Source organism: Eubalaena glacialis, chromosome 2, assembly GCF_028564815.1.
Source record: "Eubalaena glacialis isolate mEubGla1 chromosome 2, mEubGla1.1.hap2.+ XY, whole genome shotgun sequence".
Classification (NCBI taxonomy): domain Eukaryota; kingdom Metazoa; phylum Chordata; class Mammalia; order Artiodactyla; family Balaenidae; genus Eubalaena; species Eubalaena glacialis.
Genome location: NC_083717.1, coordinates 141,618,953 through 141,643,538, shown reverse-complemented (window position 1 = coordinate 141,643,538; position 24,586 = coordinate 141,618,953).

The window sequence follows — 24,586 nt, the reverse complement described above, 5'->3', positions numbered from 1 at the left end:
ATTAAACACACACAGACACACAACAAGTATTGGCCAAAATGTGGAGAAATTGGAACTCACACTATATGTAGGAATACAAAATGGGGTAGTCATTATGGAAAACAGTAAAAATTTCCTCAAAAAATTAAAAACAGACATACCATATGATCCAGCAATCTCACTTTTGGGTATTTATCCAAAATAATTGAAATCAGGTTCTCAAAGATATTTTACCTCTCTCTTGTTCATTGTTGCACTATTCACAATAGCCAACATGTGGGAAATAATCTAACTGTCCATCAGCAGATAAATAGGTAAAGAAATGTGGTATAAACACACAATGGAATAGTATTCAGCTTTTAAAAAGAAGGAAATTCTGAAATATGCAACAACATGTGAGGACATTAGGCTAAGTGAAATAAGCCAGTCACATAAAGGCAAACACTGTATGATTCCACTTATATGAGTCCTCTAAAATAGTCAAATTCATAGAATTAAAGAGTAGAATGGTGGCTGCCAGGGCCTGGAGGGAGGAAGAAATGGGAAGTTACTAATCAACAGGTGCAGAGTTTCAGTTAAACAAGATGATCAGCTGTATAACATTGTGCCTTGTGCAATATACAACATTGTCAACAACATTGTACTGTACACTTAAAATTTATTAAGAGGATGGATCTCATGTTAAGTGTTCTTATCACAATAAAATAGAATTTACTTTTTTTAATTTCAAAAAGAAATTATTTTGAAGAATATTTTTAACAAATTAGGAAAAATATAAACCAGTAATTAAAATTTAAGCACATTTTACAGAAAAACACTCATGTTGTGATCAATGAGGAAAGCTTCACAAGTATATATGATTACTTTGCTTGAAGACATTAGAAATCACATAAGGCAGTAAAGAACTACCAGAACAATATTCCACTAAAGGAAAACCTAGGTGATTTTCTTTAGACAGAAGGAAAATATAAGATGAAAGAAAAATTTAGAGTAAAAAACAATCATGTATGGGAAAATGTGAAAATACTGCTGTATTAATAATCCATCATTGCATTGTCCTAGAAGACAAAGTACAATTAACACTAGACCTGGATAAATCAAATATGTATTTTGTAATCTTTACAGTAACTATCAAAATTATAGCCATAAAGTTTATAACTATGAGGTAATATAAGGGAAAAAAGTAATAATAAATTATTAAATAGTGAGAAAGAATGCAAGGAAAAAACATAAAATAGTGAGTCAAATAGAAAGTAACTAATAAGATAGTAGATTTAAAATCAAATACAGGTAGATCTGAGGTAGGTGATCAAAAGTGAATTGGAAAAGTTCTGGTAATGGTCAAGTAGACTGCAACCTACCTAACCCTACCACAGAAAACAATTATAAAATATTTTTAAAAACCACATACACAAAGACAACTATTTAAAGAATTTGGAAAACAACCAAAAGCAGCCAGAAATTAGAAAAGTATTAACTTTTGCAAAAAAGAACTAGAGCAGCCACTCTGATAGAGTGGCTGAAAAGTTAGTATGAGAATTGTGGACAAGAGAACACTGTAAATTGGATGAGATCCAAAATGTGCAACAATTCAAGAATTTGAGAAATCTTCCTTTGAATGATCAACATTAATAAATTAACTAACTAGTTAATTAGTTAATTGGCTCTCCCATGTGTGAGTCAGATTTAAGGGCCTCTCTAACAGGAGTGCATCTGGCCTGACAAGTTTTCAAGTGCATTTTGGAAACAAAGTTTTCATGTTCCCAGAAAATCCAAGTTGTAGAAAATACTTTAGCCAATAAAATGTAATGACTGAAGATGTCAGAAATTTGTAAAACCACATGAACTATATTAAGGGGATGATAGAAATGATTAGTCAAGAAATTTAAAATCTAAGCATTTTAATCCCCTTAACACAAATAATGGAAAATGGATGAACAATCTGTTTATGATAACCACTCATGCAAATGCTAGTTAGTCTACGAACTACAAATCTTTCCAACCTTTGCCCAAGTTTCAGGAAAATCTGTGTAACAACTACAAAAAATATACCCATCGGAAAATGTTCCACCAGAAGAGAACACTGTAGAATGGATGAGATCCAAAATCTATGCATGAATAAATTCATATCCTTGGCTGATGATTGAACTACACATACAAAGGAGAGAATCCAGGAGTCTCAGAAACATTTGTCAGTTAGAAACTGAAAGCACTGTATAGATATTTTAGTTGCAGCACACTGCAGAGGAAGCAAAGTTTACAGTCTGAATCTAGCTAATCTAACTACCTGGTGTAAAAATGTTAATACTTTGCAGAGAGATATAGTAAAATGTAGAATTTCTAAACTTTATTATTCAAATTGTGAACCATACAAGAAACAACTGCTAAACATGCTAAGAAACTGAATATATGACAATAATCAAGAAAAAAGAATAGTCAATAAAAACCAACCTTGAGGTGACCCATATGATATTGTATTATAAATATGTTTAAAGACTTTAAGGAAAGTGTTGCCATAAGGATTAAACACATTGGAAATGCAGTAAAAAATTATAAATAAATTTTAATCAAGCCAAATACAAATTCTAGAAATAAAATAACAATAAATAGAAATAAAAGAACAATAAATGACATGAAAATATCCACTGGATGAACTTAACACCAAATTGGAGTTCGCAGAAGAAAGAGTAAGTGAACTTCAAGGTACACCAATCAGAATTTTGCAATCTGAAGAACACTGAGAAAAAAACTGAACAATATTAAGTGGGCTATCCTATATGTAATCAGAGTCCCAGACGGATCAGGGGAGGAAGAAAAAAAATATTTGAAGAAATTGACTAGTTCAAAGTATTACAAATGTGGTGAAAATTTTAAGTGGTAGATCCTAGAAGCTCAGCAAACACCAAATAGGATATAAATACAAGGAGACCATGTGTAGACACATTATAGATATACTGTTGAAATCCAAAGATAAGGAGAAAATCTTGAAAGAAACTAGAAGAGAAAAAACACAGGGGAACAAAATATATAATGATGCCTGATGTTTTATTGGAAAGGATAGAGACCAGAAAGCAATAGAAACCATATTTAAAATGCAGGAGGAAACAAAAAGCTCAGCCAGGAATATTATACAGGCATACCTCAGAGATATTGAGGGTTCAGTTCCAGACCACTGCAATTAAGCTAATATCACAGTAAAGTGAGTCCCATACATTTTTTGGTTTCCCAGTGCATACAAAATTTATGTTTACACTATGCTGTAGTATACTAAATGTGCAATAGCATTATGTCTTAAAAACAATGTACATACCTTAATTAAAAACTACTTTATTGGTAAAGATGTTAACCATCATTTGAGCCTTCAGTGAGTTGTAGTAGATCACCATAACAAATATAATAATGAAAAAGTTTGAAATATTGTGAGAATTACCAAAATGTGACACAAAACCACAAAGTGAGCAAATGATATTGGAAAAATGGTGCCAATAGAATTGCTTGACAAGAGGTTGCCATAAACCCTCAATTTGTTTTAAAAAAAGAAAAAGCAGTATATGCAAAGTTCAATAAAGTGAAGCACAGTAAAGCAAGATATGTTTGTATATGATGAACTTATTCTTCACAAATGAAGGTAAAATACTTAACAAAATTTTAGCAACAGAATCCAAAAAGTAATAATGCAACAATGACCAAATAGCTTTATCCAAGATATGCAAGGTAAGTTAAAAATATAAAGCAAATTCATGTACTACACCATATTAACAAAGTAAAAGAGAAAATCCATATAATTATCACAATAGATGCAGAAAAATACATTTAAAGAATTGAAAATTATTCATGGTAAAAATTTTAGCAAATAATAATTGATGAGAATTTCCTTAACCTGATAATGACATCTACCAAAAAAGTTAACATTCTACTAAGTGGTTAAGATTTTTCAATAAACAACAAGCAAATAAATGGTCAAAAAATATAAAGGAGAAAATAAAGCACTATTTGCTCACCATTCAATGGTCTGCTTAGAAAATCTGAAGGAATCTACAAAAAAAGCTGCTAAAATGAGTTTGATATCCAGCTCACTGACTATACAATCAGTATACAAATATCAATTTTATTTCTGTATATTAGAAAAGAGCAATTAGAAATTTAAAGTTAAAAATCCATGCTTTTTGACAATAGAAAGTGTGGGTGAAAATGTGGAGTTAATGGAACTTTCATACTTTGCTGGTAGGAATGTAAAATGGGACAACCAGTTTGGAAAAGAGTTAGCAGTTTCTTAAAATGTTAAACATATGCTTACCATGTGACTCACCATTTCTATTTCAGGTGTTTATCGAATAGAAGTGAAAACATATGGTAATAGAAAGACTTGTACACCAACTTTCCTAACAGCTCTATTCATAATAACCTTAAAATAAAGGAACCCTAATATCATCAAACAGGTAAATAAGTACATTTTGTTATATTTGCTCAATGTGATATTACTCAGCAATAAAAACATGAGCAATGTACACATGCAACGACATGGATGAATCTCAAAACTACTATGCTGAGTATCAGAAGCCACACACAGAAAATAACATATTATATAATTCCATATAATCAATAATGAGCAGATAAACGTTTTTCCTGGGTAGAAGATGAAGGGGGATTTTGCAACAGAGATGTGAGAAAATTTTTCGGCTGATGTAAATATTTTATTTTTATTTATTACACTGGTATGTATAGTTTTCAAAACTCATCAAATTATGCCCTTAAAATCAGTGCATTTTATAGTATGAAAATTGTACCTTAATAAAGTTTATTTAGTAAAGGCAAAAAAAATCCATGCCTTTTACCAAAGTATCCCAAAATGTCGAGTACTTGGGGATACATTTAACAAAATATGCAGAAGGTATGTTTCCATGGAAATGACAAAACACTTCTAAAAGAATTATCATGAAACTTCTAAAACAAATAGGTATATTATGTTTAAGAATGAAAATAATAAATATTGATAAAATTTGAATTTTCTCCAAATTTATCCATAGATATATGTGATGGTCCATTTTATGTGTCAACTTGACTGGGCCACAAGGTACCCAGATATTTGCTTAAACATTATTCTGAATGTGTCTGTGAGGGTATTTCTGGATGATATTAACATTTGAAGTGGTAGACTGTGTAAAGCAGATCATCTTTCCAATGTGGGAAGCCCTTATCTAATCCTTTGATGGCCTGAATAGAACACAAGGCTGAACAAGAGAGAATTCACTCTCTCTGCCTATTGGTCTTTGAGCTGGGACACTGGTCTTCTCCTGCCTTTGGACTTGGACTGGAACTAACAACATTGGCTCTCCTGGGTCTCTAGCTTGCTGACTACATATCTTGGGACTTCTCAGCCTCCATAATCACATGAGCCCATTCTTTATTTTACATATCTATGTCTATATCAATATCTATATCCTATTGTTTCTATTTCTCTGGAGAACCCTAATACAATACAATACAACCAAAATCAAAACTTGAGTGAGTTTATTTTAGAAATTGAGAAATTCATCCTAAAACTTATAGGAAGTATAAAATATCTAGAATAATCAAAAAATTTTAGAAAAGTGAACAAATTGGAAGTCTCATATATTTGGTTTCAAGGGGCTTCCCTGGTGGCGCAGTGGTTGAGAATCTGCCTGCTAATGCAGGGGACATGGGTTCGAGCCCTGGTCTGGGAAGATCCCGCATGCCGCAGAGCAACTGGGCCCGTGAGCCACAACTACTGAGCCTGCGCGTCTGGAGCCTGTGCTCCGCAACAAGAGAGCCCACGATAGTGAGAAGCCCGCGCACCGCGATGAAGAGTGGCCCCCGCTTGCCGCAGCTAGAGGAAGCCCTCGCACAGAAATGAAGACCCAACACAGCCAAATAAATAAATAAACAAATAAATAAATAATAATTAAAGGTGCTAATAATTTAAAAAAAAAAATTTGATTTCAAGACAAGCTATAGCATTCAAGACAGGGTGGTGTTGGGATGAAAACAGACATTTAAATCAATGGACAGAACAAAGTCAAGAAATATGGAACTTAACAAGGAAAGAAAGAATAGCCTTTACTAAGTAGTGCCAGAAAAAATGGATGCCCATATAAAAAAATGAACCTCAATCTTTACCTCATACCATACATAAAAGTTAACTTAAAATGTTCACGAACTTAAACCTAAAAGGTAAATTATAGAATTTAGAAGAAAACAGAGGAGGAAATATTCGTAACCTTGGGTTATGCGAAATTTCTTATGTAGGACCACAAAAGAACAAATAATTAAAAATTGACAAATTGTACTTTATAAATATTAAATCTTTCTGTTCTTCTAAAATTAGTATTAAGAAAATGAAAAAGCAAATTACAGAGTGAAAGAGAACATTTATACACACACACACATATATCTGATAAAGGATTTGTATTGGGAATATATTAAAAACTCTCAGAAGTCAATTTTAAGATGGCAGATGCATTTTTTTAAATGGGCACAGATTTGAACAGACACTTCCAATATGAAGATCTATGGAAAGTCAGTAAGTACATACAAAGATGCTCATTAGCTTTCAAGGAAATAATTAAAACTACAATAAAATATGAATATGCATATATTAGAATTGCTAAAATTAAATAGATCAACAATACCAAGCATTGGTTATGATATAAGTCAAATGGAAATTTCATCCTATTTTGCTAGCAATGTAAAATACTATAGCTATTTTGAAAAAATATTTCGTATTTTCTAAAACAATTAAATTTACACTGACTATATAGTCTATGGATTCCACAGATGAAAGCATATGTCCACACAAATGCCTTATTTAAATGAGTATAGCACCTTTTTTTGTAATACCCTAAAGTTAGAGACAACCCAATGTCTATTTGCAGGTGAATAGATAAAAATTTGTGGTATATCTATAAAATGGAATGCTACTTAGCAATGAAAAGGAAAACAAAACAAAACAAAAAAAACTACTTCCAGTAGTCTTCTATTGCTGCTGTAACAAATGACAATGACCACAAACTTAAAACAACACAAATTTATTATCTTACGGTTCTGTAAGTCAGAAGTTGACTTGGATGAATTCTCTGCTCTAGGTTTAATATGGCTGAAATCAAGGTTTTGGTTGACTAGGCCCTTACTGAGAAGCTCTAGGAAGAATCTTCTTCCAAGCAAATTTAGGTCATTGGCAAGTTTCAGTTCCTTGCCACTGTAAGACTCGGGTGCCCATTTCCATACTGGTTGTTAAGAGTTGAATTGTTTCCCTCCAGAAAGATATGTTGATGTCCTTACCTGCAAGTCCTCAAAATATGATCTTATTTGGAAGTAGGGTCCTAGCAAGATAACCAAATTAAAATTAGGTCATTAGGGTGGGTCATAATCCAACATGACTGGTGTTCTTATAAAAAAGGGAAATTTGGACACAGAGATAGACATGCACAGAGGAAAGCCGATGTGAAGACACACAGGGAGAAGACAGCCATGTTACTGGAATGATGCATTCAGAAGTCAACGAACACTAAGGATTGCTGGCAAACACCAGAAGCTACAAGAGGCAAGGAAGGATTCTCCCCTTCAGCCACCAGAGAGAGCACAGCTTTGACAACACCTTGATTTTAGACTTTTAGCCTCCAGAACTGTGAGACAATAAATTCCTGTTGTTTTAAGCCACACAGTTTTTGGTACTTTGTTACAGCAACCCGAGGAAACTAATACACTGACTATCAACTAGAAGCTACCCTTAGCTTCTAAAAGCATCTCTCATCCCCTGGCTCACGGACACCTTCATTTTCAAAACCAGCAACAACACACTGAGTTCTTCTCATGTTTATAACATCTTCTGTTTTCAGTCACAGAAAGTTCTCTGTTTTTAAAGGTTCACGTGATCAGATTGGGCACACCTAGATAACCCAGGATATTCTCCCTATTTTTAAGGTCCATAATCTTAATTATACTTGAAAAGTTCCTTTTGTCATGTAATATAACATATTAACAGTTTCCAGGAATTAGAGTGTGGACATCTTTTTTTCCTGGTGTTGAGAGGTGGGAAGCATTCTGCCTACCACACTGATAAACATAAGAACATATAATTTTTTCAAAATGCTAAGTTGAACAAAAGAATCCAGATACATAAAGAATATATACTATATCATTCTATATGTATGATACTCTAGAAAAGAAAATTGAAAGTGCAGTGTTGGAAAGTAAATCAGTGATTGCCTGGGCCTATAGAGGCAAGGATTCACTGAGAAGGGTAAAAAGAGAACCTTTGGAGGGAATGGATATATGTATATCTTGATTGTTGTACTGTTTACTTGGATGTATATATTTTTCCACACTCACCAAACCATATACTTAAACTACGCTCATTTTATTCTAGATAAAAGATACCTCAATAAATTTAATTAAAAATCATATGGGGCTTCCCTGGTGGTGCAGTGGTTAAGAATCCGTCTGCCAGTGCAGGGGACACAGGTTCGAGCCCTGGTCCGGGAAGATCCCACATGCCGCGGAGCAACTAAGCCTGTGCACCACAACTACTGAACCTGCTCTCTAGAGCCCATGAGCCACAACTACTGAGCCCACATGCCACAACTACTGAAGCCCGCGTGCCCTAGAGCCCATGCTCCGCAACAAGAGAAGCCACCACAATGAGAAGCCTGCGCACCGCAATGAAGAGTGGCCCCCACTCACCACAACTAGAGAAAGCCTGCATGCAGCAATGAAGACCCAATGCAGCCAAAAATTAATAAATAAAATTTTTAAAAAGTTTTTAAAAAATCAGTATAATTCACCACATTACTAAGATGAAGAAAACTCATATGATTAACTCAATAGGTATAGGAAAACATTGGATACTATTTAGCATTGATTCATGAAAAAATAATGATACCTAAGTTTTCAAAAGCTTGGAGGATAAAAAGCTCAATATTCTACAATGTATGGACATATAAGGACTAGAGCATGGGTTGGGTAAATTGGTCCAGTAAGTTGCTCTACTTTTCATTAAAATGGCCATTAATTGAAGGCAAAAAAAGAAAATTTATTCACCCTTCAAGAAACTTCATGAAGAAGAAGAATGATGGCTCCTAGAAGAAAACATAAGGTGAATGTCTTTACTAATTTGGGTTAGACAAAGATTATTTAGAAAAGTCACAAAAATCACAACCCATGGAAGAAAATAAATGATTGATAAATTAGATTTCAATAAAATTAAAAACTTGAACTCATCAAAGATAATCACTGAAAAATAAATAGGCAAGTCACCCCTAGGTTTATTTGCTAGGAGTACTCACAGTACTCAAAATACAGTTCTACTCACAGCTATGATTTATTACAACAAAAGATACAAAGCAAAATCAACAAAGGGAAAAGAAACATGCAAAATTCTGCTGGAAACCAGGAGCAGGCATCCAAGGAATTTCTCCTAGTTAAATTAAACAAGATGTGTTTAATTCCCCAAATAATGAGTTGTGAAAACACACATGAAATTTTGACAACCACAGAAACACATTAAATACTCAATACCAAGGGTTTTGCTTGAAGACTGGTCACATAGGCAACCCCTGCCTGTCAAGTACCTAAACTCTAGACTCCAAGAAGAAAAGCAGGTGTTAAGTGTAAAATCATATTGTTTGTTCAAATAGGCACAGTGAGCTACTCTTACCAGTTAATGGTGGGGATCCTCTTAAAATCCAAGTTCTCTGATGCCAGCCAAGGGCAAATCATGTAAACAGGTCTTTCCAGGATAGAGGTACTGCTTACTATTTTAACTCTTTTCTGCATAGATGTTAAATATTTTTTCATATGCTTGTTGGCCTTTTGTATATCTTTCTCTGTGAAGGGCCAGCTTAAATCCTTTACCCATTTTTCCATCATGTTGTCTTTTTATTATTCCAGATACAAGCCTTATCTTGAATTATCTATTGTTTCTATAACCCCCTGCTCTGAGGATCTTGGGAACCCTCAGATACAACATTACTAGTCATTAAGAAAATACAAATTCAACCCACACTGAAATACAGCACGTAGTCTTTTCTAACTGGCTTTTTTCCATACATCTATATATTCACTAGAGTGGCTAAAATGGATGTAATTGACAATAACCAATTGTTGGAGATATAGAGCTACTGAACTCTCATACAGTGGGAATGTAAAATAGTACAACCACTTTAAGAAAGAGTTGGACAGTTTCTTAAAAAGTTAAAACATAAACTACCCTATCACTCAGTAATTCCACTCCTAGTTATTTATTCATGATGAATGGAAACAAATGTCCACCATAAATCTTGTACAAGAATGTCCATAACAACTTTATTCAAAATAATTGATAACTGAAAACAGCCCACTTGTCCATCAAAAGGAGAATGGACAGTTAAACTTAGGTATATTTGTTTAATAAAATACTACCTCACTATGAAAAGGAATAAACCACTGATATATACAACAATGTGGATGAGTCTCAAAAATATAATGCTGAATGAGAAAGCCAGACACAGAAAATTACATATCATATGATGATTCAAATTGTAAGAAATTCTAGAATATGCAAAAATAACCTATGATAGAAATAAAATCATTAGTTGCTTTTTTAGTGGTAGGTGGGCTGGGCAGTGATTGATTTGGAAGGGGTATGACAGAACATTCTGGGGTGATAGAAATGCTCTGTGTCTTGATAAAAATGTAGGTTATACACATGAAGGATTTGTCAAAACTAATGGAACACTGGTAACCTTAAAATCTGAGCATTTTATTATATAGAAATTATGTATCAATAAGAAGGAAAAATATAAATTCATTAGAACACAGAAGTACATTTTGTGAGTACTTTTAATCATTATTAAGATGGGTACTACTAAAACTGCCTGTAGGTATGGTCAGTACTTTCACTTTCTTTTCCTTAGAATCTCTTAATGGAAGATGTACTTATTTTTAAGATGAAAAATATGTGTAAAGTACCTGAATTGAATCATTAAAATGGAATTAACCAACTAAAATTGGTTTGGTTTTAAATGAATAGTAGACAAATTTTGCTAAGATAAATAGAAGCCACTCATATTCCAAGAAAATTTTACACTTCAAAATTATTTCAAGCTTCAATTCTTAATTAACCAGGAAAGAAGAGATGAAACCTACAAAAGCAGAAATTTATTCTATTTATTTTTTTCAGCCTTCAGGAAAACTATGAAATTAAAGTTATCAAAGTGTTGTTATTTTATGTTATACATATGTATTCTAATAAGCCTATTGCTTTTGTTGTTGTTCTGATTGCTGAAATTCAACGTAACTCCTTTACCTGAAGTACCCTAGATCAAGATATTATTGTTAATTTTAATCAGCCATTCCTAGCTTACACATTAAAAAATATTGATGGATGGATATAATCACAGTAACCCAAAAGCTTACTTCCTGATCCATTTGAAGAATATTTAACACTAAATATTTTTCTTCCTTCAAATTGCATAATGTGGCAATACAAATCAAATGAGTCCAATACAGTGTTAAAACTTTTTCTCTTGAAAATTTAAAAGTAATGAGATCTTCCAACAAACAAAAGCCCAGGACCAGAAGGCTTCACAGGCGAATTCTATCAAACATTTAGAGAAGAGCTAACGCGTATGCTCTCAAACTCTTCCAAAATATAGCAGAGAGAGGAACACTCCCAAACTCATTGTACGAGGCCACCATCACCCTGATACCAAAACCAGACAAAGATGTCACAAAAAAAGAAAACTACAGGCCAATATCACTGATGAATATAGATGTAAAAATCCTCAACAAAATACTAGCAAACAGAATTCAACAGCACATTAAGAGGATCATACACCATGATCAAGTGGGGTTTATCCCAGGAATGCAAGGATTCTTCAATATACACAAATCAATCAATGTGATACACCATATTAACAAATTGAAGGACAAAAACCATATGATCATCTCAATAGATGCGGAAAAACCTTTCAACAAAATTCAACACCCATTTATGATAAAAACTCTCCAGAAGGTGGGAATAGAGGGAACCTACCTAAACATAATAAAGGCCATATATGACAAACCCACAGCCAACATCGTTCTCACTGGTGAAAAAATGAAACCATTTCCTCTAAGATGAGGAACAAGACAAGGTTGCCCATTCTCACCGCTATTATTCAACATAGTTTTGGAAGTTTTAACCACGTCAATCAGAGAAGAAAAAGAAATAAAAGGAATCCAAATCGGAAAAGAAGAAGCAAAACTGTCACAGTTTGCAGATGACCTGATACTATACATAGAGAATCATAAAGGAGCTGGAAGAATCGGGCTCCCTGACTTCAGACTATACTACAAAGCTACAGTAATCAAGACAGTTTGGTACTGGCACAAAAACAAAAACATAGATCAATGGAACAGGATAGAAAGCCCAGAGATAAACCCACACACATATGGTCAACTTCTCTTTGATAAAGGAGGCAAGAATATACAATGGAGGCAAGAATATACAATGCCTCTTCAATAAGTGGTGCTGGGAAAACTAGACAGCTGCATGTAAAAGAATGAAGTTAGAACACTTCCTAACACCATACACAAAAATAAATTCAAAATGGATTAAAGACCTAAATGTAAGGCCAGACACTACAAAACTCTTATAGGAAAACACAGGCAGAACACTCTATGACATAAATCACAGCAAGATCCTTTTTGACCCATCTCCTAGAGAAATGGAAGTAAAAACAAAAATAAACAAATGGCACCTAATGAAACTTAAAAGCTTTTGCACAGCAAAGGAAACGATAAACAAGACAAAAAGACAATGCTCAGAATGAGAGAAAATATTTCAAAAACAAAGCAGCTGGCAATGGATTAATCTCCAAAATATACAAGAAGCTCATGCAGCTGAATATCAAAAAAAAACAACCCAATCCAAAAATGGGCAGAAGACCTAAATAGACATTTCTCCAAAGAAGGTATACAGAGAGCCAGCAAACACATGAAAGAATGCTCAACATCACTAATCCTTAGAGAAATGCAAATCAAAACTACAATGAGTTATCACCTCACACCGGTCAGAATGACCATCATTAAAAAATCTACAAACAATAAATGCTGGAGAGGGTGTGGAGAAAAGGGAACCCTCTTGCACTGCTGGTGGGAATGTAAATTGATACAGCCACTATGGAGAACAGTATGGAGGTTCCTTAAAAAACTAAAAATAGAACTATCATACGATCCAGCAATCCCACTACTGGGCATATACCCTGAGAAAACCATAATTCAAAAAGAGTCATGTACCACAATGTTCATTGCAGCTCTATTTACAATAGCCAGGACATGGAAGCAACCTAAGTGTCCGTCGACAGATGAATGGATAAAGAAGATGTGGTGCATATATACAAGGGAATATTACTCAGCCATAAAAAGAAACGAAATTGAGTTATTTGTAGTGAGGTGGATGGACCTAGAGTCTGTCATACAGAGTGAAGTAAGTCAGAAAGAGAAAAACAAATATCATATGCTAACACCTATATATGGAATCTAAAAAAAAAAAAAAAAGGTCCTGATGAGCCTAGGGGCAGGACAGGAATAAAGACACAGATGTAGAGAATTGACTTGAGGACATGGGGAGGGGTAAGGGGAAGCTGGGATGAAGTGATAGAGTAGCATTGACATATATACACTACCAAATGTAAAATAGATAGCTAGTGGGAAGCAGCTGTATTGCACAGGGAGATCAGCTCAGTGCTTTGTGACCACTTAGAGGGGTGGGATAGGGAGGGTGGGAGGGAGACACAAGAGGGAGGGGATATGGGGATATATGTATACATATAGCTGGTTCACTTTGTTGTACAGCAGAAACTAACACAACATTGTAAAGCAATTATACTCCAATAAAGATTTAAAAAAAAATAAAGGTAATGAGTTATAAGGGAGTTTTAGCTAAATTGATGAAAGATTATTTTTATTGGTTTTTCACTAGTTTTCTAGTTATGTTCTTTATATCAACCTGTGTTTCTTTCACTTTACTAGAGGCTCTAATATAGACACTTATTCATATAATTTAATTTTCCAAAATTCTCACATTCGAATGCAATATACTATTTAAAATAATTGTAGAGACTTAAGGAGGTATAAAGTGAGATATTTTAAAAATCATGCCTTGGTTCAACAAGTTGATAAAATATGGCTATTATAAGTTCAACTGTGTCAGAAGCTGAAATAGATCAGTTAGAAACAAAAGCACTTTGACCTCAGTTTATATAAAGAGCAGTTAATTCCCCACTTTTATGTATCTGAAATATATAGCACATGCATTACATTTCTTCAGGAAAGCACATGAGAAAAATGCTTTATGCATAAGCCGAAATGTATTTTCATTCTGAATGATCATGTTTCGTCACCTGCACAGACCCAATTTACCAACTTGCCAATATTTCAACTTCAGTTTTCATTGTGAAGATCTGACTAGTCAATTTATATTCCTATATCTTCCATTTATCAAGTGCCTACCCTATACCAGACACTACTCAAATTGCTTTACGTACAATGCTGATTTAGTCTGCATTAAACCCATTCAAGATGTGTATTAATTTTCACTCTTATACTGGGGATCATAGATATTAAGCAGCTCATACAATTTTACACCGTAGGAAAGCGGTAGAGATGGGATTCAAGTGCAGGTCTTCGACTTGAAAGCACTTAATATTATATCACATTGATATCAAAAATTTCTGAAAATTTCAAATGCTTTGAATTTATTTACTCTTGCTTTCAACTCATTTGTTCAATAGTTAATTCGCAGAGAAAGTAAAAAGCATTTTTTTTATTAGACAAAGTTAATAACACGATTGGAACATTCATATTGTATCATTCCAAATGTGTTTCTGACCTAATTTCTGAGAGTGAAATCAAAGGATATTTTGATTTATTATTATTTTGAGTTAGGGTAGTACTTTTCAGATATTCTTAATTTTTCTTTAATAACAATAAGAGTTTGCTACTATTATTTTATGATTAATTCAATATTTGCTAAACATCTATGAGATGCATGCTCTAAGCATCTAAAACTACATCCTATACAGTTTGAATTTCTATGAAATCCACTATACCTTTAGCCCTGTATTTGCATATACATTATTTGCCAGAAAGCACCACTCTAAGCTTTTACTTTTTTACCTGTCACATCCATCTCTCATGGTAAGTGAACTAAAAGCTGAGTTGATGGTTCATAAAATCCCCTGAAGTAAATTCACTTTAGCTTGCTCTCCCATTTCACTTTTGCACATGACATGTTTTACAGAGGCCAAAGTCATGTTTTCATTTGGTGTGAATTAAAAACAGATAAAATATGAAATCCAGCAGCATAAAAATCTAAATATCTTGTTGATGTGCCATTTAACAAAGCTATTTATAATCTCATATTTTACTCAGAGCAATCATATGCCACATTTTGAGATTTGCTTGTTTGTGGATGAAGTAAAGTCTGAAAATTACTCAATTAACCTTTGTGTAAGAAGCCGTGTGATATATAGAAAAAATGTGGACTTTAGATGGGTGAGGGTTTCAATGCCATCTTGAATACTTGACCTCCTCAAATGCCAATCTTCTTAGCTGTAAAAACATGAAAACTTGATTTTGCAAGGTTGTTGCGAGGACTTAATGAGATAAGATGGGTAAAATGCACAGTAAGTGACTGGTGTATTGTAGAAACAGACTCTCCAACAGAGAGTTCTAAGTAATCATGAACTTACAGAATCTAATAATGCAAATAATAATAAAAATCCTTTACATTTTAAAAATAAATTTTATATGTATCATCATAACAACAGTAAAATGATGAAAACACAGCAACTCCACATTTTACAAAAAGAAAAATGAGGAATAGAAAGTTTATCTAAAATGAGAGCAATGTGATAACATAATAGAATTAAAATTCAGACTTTTTTAGAACATTTTCAACACCCCAAAAAGAAACCCCATACCCATTATAAGTCACTTTCCATTTCTCCACAGTTCTCCCACCATCTATAAGAAAATGTTTAAATATTTTTCATCTCTATAGAGCTGCTTAAACTAGACATTTCTCATAAATGGAGTCATACAATGTGTGGTTTTTTTGTGACTGGCTTCTTTTGCCTAGCATAATGGTTTTATGTTGCAGCATGTATCAGCACCTTCATTCCCTTTTTATTGACAAATAATATTACATTCTATGAATATACCATATTTTGTTTACTCACTCTTCAGCTGATGAACATTTGGATTGTTTCCACTTTCTGGTGATTATGAGCAATACTGTATAATAAAGATTATACCTCAATTATCTGATGTTTGATAACAGCTTTTAAGATTCACCCCTCCCTTTTTCCCTTCTGCCCCACATCTGGGAGAGCTGATAAGAAATCCCAGATGCTCCCTCCTTTGACACCAATGGGCAGTTCAAGCCATTCACAGAAACCCTCATTCCGCCTCTACTCCTTTCTTAACCACCACACAGACTCCAAGCCAGCCTTATTTCTCTGCTCTTTCAAGCCATTTTAGATATGCTTGGGAGCCACCCTTTTTCTCCCCCAAAAGCTTCATTTGTTAGTAACGAACTTTTCATGCCCTTTTGGGGTGTTGTGTGTGTAGAATTATGTCTCAAATCCAAACCGATTTTTGTGTGGGAATCCATCTGCTTCTGTAAGATGGTCACAAAACAAACTGCTATGAACATTTGTGCACAAGTTTTTATGTGAATATATGTTTTCAATTATCTTAGATATATACTTAAGAGTAGAATTGTTGATTCATATAGTAACTCTATGTTAAACTTTTTGAGGACCTGTCAAATGCTTTCCAAAGTGGCTGCATCATTTTACATTCCCATCAGCAATGTAAGAGGATTCCAGTTTCTCTATATCTCTGACAACACATTGTCTTTTTTTTTTTTTAACTTCTTATTTTATATTGGAGTATAGCCGATTAACAATGTTGTGATAGTTTCAGGTGCACAGCAAAGGGACTCAGCCATACATATACATGTATCCATTCTCCCCCAAACTCCCCTCCACCCAGGCTGCCACATAACATTGAGCAGAGTTCCCCGTGCTATACAATAGGTCCTTGTTGGTTAGTCATTTTAAATATATCAGTGTGCACATGTCGATCCCAAACTCCCTGACTATCCCTTCTCCCCTTCCCTCCCCCTTGAGAAGTTCATTTTCTAAGTCTGTGAGTCTGTTTCTGTTTTGTAAATAAGTTCATTTGTATCATTTCTTTTTAGATTCTACATATAAGGAATATCATATGGTATTTCTCTTTCTCTGACTTACTTCACTCAGTATCACAATTTATAGCCATCCTAGTGTTTGTGACATGGTGTCTCATTGTGGTTTGAATTTTCATTTCCCTAATGACTAACGGTGCTGAAAATCTTTTCATGCGCTTCTTGGTAATTTGGACACTTTCTTTGAAGAAATGTCTATTCAAAACCTTTGCCTATTTTTAAATTGGGTTGTCTTTTTGTTGTTGAGCTGTAAGAGTTCTTTATATATTCTGGATACAAGTTCCTTATCAGGTATATAATTTGCAAATATTTTTTCCCATTCTGCAGTTATATTTTCACTTTCTTGATGGTATCTTTTAAAGCACTAAAGCCCCACTCAACAACTTTAACCTTCAGTTCAGTGACTCTAATTATGTTATGTGGCCACCTGATCTGCAAAGTGGATTGGAAATGTTTTCTACCAAGGCAAAATTATCATTCTCAACAATGAGAAGGACTTTGTTAGTAAGAGGAAAGACAGAATGGTTAATGGGGTGGAGATCAGAGGACTGACGCTTAGGGTAAAAGGATGAGTCAGTTAATCACTATTAGAGCGCCTCTTTCCTCTCAAAAATCTGACACAATCTTGGATATCCCTTGCTCTTCATTTCCAAAATCCTGTCAACCTGTGTAATGTCTCCCTTTCACTTTCCAATCACAGGACAAAAAAATGACTCATCAGAATCAATTATTGATGACCTGTGCATTCCACCAAGCTTCCTTGAGCTCTGCATCATTGTTATAAAGTTCCCACTATAACCCACGGGAAGTTTTTTGTGATATTTTATTCACCTCTTCTTAATGATTGCAATATACAAATACCAGAATTGTCTCTAAAGTAATCATCTTTAGATAGAAACCTAGAAAGATATAAGAAGTAAATGAGAAAATAGTACAAACACTGATATACCACATTTTAGATCATGGATGTTATTGCATGTCTTATTCAGTGGAACTATACTTCCACTTAATAAAATTGTGACATCTTATATTTAGTATTGACTGCTTAATGGAAAAGATAGGACTATGACCAAATTCAGTGTTATTCATTTACAATTTATTCACTGATTTGCTCAATAAATATATATCAGGTATTTATTATATGCAAGACCCTTGCCTATAGCAAGTTTACAGTTTAGAGGTAAATCTAAATTACAGTTTGTCTTAATGAGTTTATAGTTTAGAGGTAAATTTTGCTATTTATAAATGAGGAGACTGAGGTTCAAAGAGGTTAAGCCCTAAGAACATAAGGTATCATCCTTAAATATTGATCTTATTTTGTATTCTTTTTCTTCATTCTTTTTTCCTTTTAGATTTAGGCTCTGTTATAATATCTATATTGTAGGTTTTTTTTAAATATCAAATTTTAAACACAAATTTCCTTCAGAGTTATTTGTTATCTGATTCAAAATACTCTTATTTAATGGGTTCCTGAATCTCTTAGTAAATCCAAACTTTTTACAACATGATTATTTTTTAGGTGTCTGTGTTCAAATGTTCACAGCTGAACATAGGGACTATAGGATATACTAAATTATCAGTTGCATTGATGGTGTGGAAGTGAAGCCAGTAACATGACAACATGGCAAAGTTCTCTCTTTACATTTGGTTTAGGAAGACACAATGAATGAACAGATTTTAGGAAAGGTGTAGTAGGTTAACGTACAGATATATTTTAAATTAGAGTAAATAATCTTTAAGACTGAAAATTGAATACTTTATTCATTATGTATATAAATAAATATTTGGTATAAATTAAATATTTTCCAAAATGCATTTGACAATTTCTAAATTATTTATAATTCCCCTGATATTACTATTCAAGCTAAACAAAGCCAGAAATTTTAGCTTTTTCTGAATTAAAATATTTTGTTCTCCCCAAAACTGCCACCACTTTCTTAGAATTCTTCCATTCATCTCTGTATTCTCTTTCTCAACAGAGGAAAGATAGGAGAAAGGGTAATGTAAAGGAGGATCAATGCTATATTCTTGAACAATTATTTGATCTTGGAGACATGCCACTCAGTGCTAACTATGCCTGTTTCTCCATGGGCACAATTAGTTACTGAAATGTGACTTAACATCACCTTGGCTGCTGAAATGAATGGGCAAAGATCAGTTACTACAGCCCACATTGTCATGTTTCCAGGCCCAAAACAGAAATTTTATGTCATCAGATGGTATCTTCTATGGACAGCCACAGACAGTGCCATTTCCTACTGTGAATTATTCCTTCCAACAGCTCACTTATTCTTGTTTACCACTATATTTTTGTATGCTATACAAAGCCTAGGTGATCATCATGTCATATCATTATTCTGCAAAGAGCATTTTCCACGGTCATGTAAAACCAATGCACTAAAATAGTTTAAATACTTATAAGCCAGGTATAAACAGTAGGGGGGAAGGTCACTTCTACAGACTAACACTAGAGTGAAGGTTGTAAATGTTACTATTGCACTTCTCAGGTTTGTGTTTATCATTTAAAGAGTGCTGGATCTGCTGCAGATGAGCATGCTTCACTTTTGGAATGAATATTTCTGATTAATCCAATGTTCCAGTTCAGTTAGCACACTTCATACTAAACTTCTTACTCATCAACATAGTCAAGAAAATTTTTTTCATTTCCAGCCAGATCAGCGGATTTTTGCCATGGGCCTTACAGATATCTGAGATTATATCAACATTATACAACATTTAGTACACAGTGTATAGAGAAAAACTACTGAATCCAAATTGAAATTTAATTAATATCATGGTTAACATATTATTATATTCAGGACAACAAAATGTATTTACATGAGGGATCAGCCTATGAAAGATGCCAATACTTAATCTATTTGAGAATGTAATACAGGAATACATAAAGAAATTTTGGTACAGGTTAAGTCCCGTATGACATTAGATAATTTTGGGGGAAAAAAATCTGATATATCCTTTTTCAAATTTTGAAATAAATTTTAAGACCAAGATGTGCAACATCAAAAACATATCCTAAAAAAGGTTGTGTAAAGTGCCATATGGTAAACAGCCAAGGTTTCTTTAAATTGGCTAAGTACTTGTCCACCATTATGTAACATCAGTTCATGTTTTGAAAATCCTGCCTTCATTGGACTGTGATAAATTCACAGTACCTTATCTTCCAATGCAGACAATAAAATGCACCCTGATAAGAGTTGTAAAATGTTTACGTTTAGTGGAATTTGAGTCCCAGAAATGAAAATAAATGTGCTTTCTGTTAACACATGACTTATAATATCTGCAATATATATTGTGGAGAAGAATTTTATATAGTACACAATAATAACCATTATTTTATAGTCACATTCATCCAGTTAAAGACACAGATCATATGGTCTGTTATTTGTGTTTGACACATTCAGAGTTCTCTGAAGTCTACTTTGAGAATCTACAGAATCTCAGTATGCTATGAAGGCATATGTTTATCTAAACTTTCAAATAATTTAGGAAAAATACTACGTATTTTTAAAGTTTATTCTCTTCACCATTTCCAACTTCTACTTTAAATCTTTTTCCTTCTTTGACACAAAGGTTTTTGTTTGTTTTTATTCTGGAAAACAGCCAAATGACTTTTTTGGAGTTTTCAACATTAAGTGTCTACAAATGACCCCTGAATACTTAAAATATACTTTGCTAGCCAGTTAGAGTGTTCAAATTACAAGACTGATAATAACCAGATAGAGATGACAAGACGTCTCAGGAACTATCTGGATGTAAATGTCATACATTATTTTATTATCTCATATATAAATATATTTTAAAGAAAGTTATATTGTTTCATTTATGATAGTAAAATATTTAACATCTTAAAAATGCTTAGCAAAAATGTGTTTCACGGATATTTTTCAATACCATAGAAGATGCGTCCATACAAAGAAGTGCTCCATGTCAGTGGACTTTGGAATCAGACAATCCTGTGTTCAAATCCTCATTTATCATGTAATCCTGGACAAATTATTCAACTTCTCAAGAATAAATGTCTCATCTATAAAGTGGAATAATATATATACCTACTTCACGGAATTGTTGGGAGGATTAGTTGCAAACACAAATGTAGAGAGTTAAGCAAGTGTCTGACCCAGCGTAAACACTTAATGTTAGATTTTCTTTTCCTCAGAAGGCTTAGAGATATATATGAAAATCAAATACGTAAATAAATTCTGACTACAAGACTATTAAGATAATAAAGCGGGCTACCAAGGATCCTGTAAAATCTCCTTCTGTGAGTGTCTTCTCAAAATAGATAAAACTGTTTCTCTAATAGGCTATGTGTGAACCTTACATCTCAACAGACACAGGTGCCTCGTTATTGACCTTCAATCTCCTGTTGCTTCCAAGTATAATTTAATAGCTAGAAGCATCTTGCTTAAGGAAGAGAAGAGTCTCTATTTCCAGAGGAATGCAGAGCTTTTGACTCAAATTTAAATTCATGTGGTGAGCTTCAAAATCCTTCTATTACTCCACCTTCATCATGTTTATCTCCTGAGCCTGTGGTTCAAGATACTGGATTCTTTCATGTTAATTACTTGCTGGTTAACTCTTACCAGCACGCAAAACAATAAAGCATAGGTTTGAAATGAAAATACTTAATTTTAGATCTTGGCTCCAGTATTATTCCTGAGCATCAGGTTCTACATTTGTGAAAGAACAACTACCCTGCCTCTGAGAAAGTCAATGTTCAATCACGTGATGGGAAAAGTAGAAGACATTAAAGGTACGACATGAGAAATACTTTAAGACAAAGCTTAGACTGCAGTGGAGAATTCCAGGCAATTGATCAAGCCAGAGTGAAAGGTATCATGATCAGGGAAGCTTAAGCTTTAGTTTTATTATAAACCTAATATAGGATATCTCTTCTGCTACTAAAATATCTTTTCCTGTTCTCACTAAAATGTCCTAATTTAAAACTCTGTAAGATTCACAACTAAATAAAAGTCAAAGCTCACCAATCTACCTATAAAAGATTCCATAGGCTCCTTCTACTTCTGTGTGTGTGTGTATATGTGTGTGTGCACGTACATACAAACATATTCACTTGTTCATCTAAAACTACAGCTGATTCTGATTACATGGATTTTTAAATTTTTATATTTTATCTGTGTTTGCTTTGTTCCTCTTATTAATGTAAAGTATTTCACTTTCCTTTATGACTTCTCATTATCCTAAAGTGTTTCAAATAACAGTGTTTTTAAAAATAATTTCCTCTTGGAATGAAGCAAATATATTAGGTAGATATTCAATTTTTCTTAACATTCATTTTCAAACTTTAAAAATAAACTATTAATTCTGGTTTCTTGAACACTCAATTCTCATTTGAGCTCATAGTGACAATCCCAGATCAAACTTAAGAAATACTTGTTTTGGAATATTCAAATTTTTAAAAAGTTTTTCTTGTACATATTATATGAGCAATACATGTGTATTGTTTAAAAAATAGAAGAAACTAAAGAGAAATTAAAAATAATCACCTATAATTCCACCACACTGCTTATATTTTGCAGTATGTTTTATAATTTTTATGCACATGAATCTACCATACTTTAAGAAATGGAATTATATTATTCATAGTTTTATAATTAATTTCACTTATATGTGCTGTCTCTTCATGGCAATAACCATGTATGTATATAATAATTATAATGGCTTCATTATATATTGCACACACCAAATTTTATTTACCAATCCAATATAACTGGACATTTACATTGCTTTAATTATTTTTGCATAAACAATATTATGATAAATATACCTGAATCTTTGTACAACTGTCCAATTAATTCCCTTAGGATAAATTTCTAACATCAGAATTACTTACGGCAAAGGATATATCTTTTTAGCTTTTAGTATACTTTGACAAAATCCTCCAAAATGTTTCACTTTATTTTCACTCTTAACAGCAGGGCTGAAGAATGCCTCTTTTCTATATTCTCACCAATACTGAGTTTTAATTTTTTAAAAATTGTCCGTATATGAAATAATTTTCTTTACTCACATATCTTTTATTACTATTAAGGTTGATCTTAATTGGCCATTTGTTTTTCTTATATGAAATGCCATTTCTCATCCTTTGCTCATTTTTTCAATCAAGTGGTTTTCTTTATATTACTTAGTAAAGAGTTTTTTATATGTTAATGTGGATAACCCTTTACCTTTGTATATAAGTGTTTTTCAAGGTTTTTCCCACTTTATTTATTGTAGTTTTTGATATATGGAGGTGTTAAAATCATATATATATAAATTGTGTTATGGTTTCTGTTAGCAAGTTCTCCTCAGTGCTAAGATGACATAAATATGTAGTGGAGAACCTCAAATCTCCTTGGGTTTTAGATTCAGAGTTAGTGTACCTTCCCCAGGCCCCTCAGTCGGTGTGATGGCACATCCTTTATTCCTCCAAGGCTCCTCTGCTTCTCCAACACAGCATTTAACAAGCTATACTACCAATGTCTACTTACTTTTCTGTCTCCATCTCAGACCATAAACTCCTTTAGGTTATGAACAGTCTTACCTATATCTTGGTATAAATGGGAACTTTGTTAAGTTAGCTCTCTCAGTTATTGTCTAGCATTTATAACCTGTGTTTGAACTTGCTGGTGTAATTGCATTAACCCTGCGTTATTGATACAAGTATTTAATATATAAGCACTTGGTACCATTGTACCTCTCCAAAATGTGTCATAATTATAATACTCATATTGGTTATACAAATGCTAGGTTAATATTGGTTGCCTCTCTAGAGAGAAATTAAGTCTATTTCGTACATTTCTGGATCACTATTATACTTCATTAACTGTGGAATAATTGAGAATTGTAAATGAATGAATCAACAAATATACAATTTATAACCAAGGATATCTAGACAAAAAATATCATGATTGCTCTTTCTTAAAATTAATTTAAAATATTTTAGCTTTTCTATTCATATTATGATAGGAAACACTATATGATAGGACAGACCATGAAGAAGATTTCTAGTTTAATTTCTGCATTCATTACTGTGTCATATTGAAATAACTCAAGGAGTCTACAATATTTAAATTTTAAAATAACCATCAATAACCATCAAACACTTTATAGCAAAAGCATTTTGTCTCAAGTTGCCAATGAATTGTTTTATTTTTTTGTTAAATCATGGACTCATATGTATAAACGGCATAGTGCAATGCTGGACAGGAGAATAATAAAAACAGATGGAAGACATTTTCAGTTGAATGACCTTTTAGTTCACAGGCTTCAATAAGGCTAAATCTAGTTATGCAAAATAACTAGTGGCACCTCTGAGCACCTGTTCAGTCTCCTAAA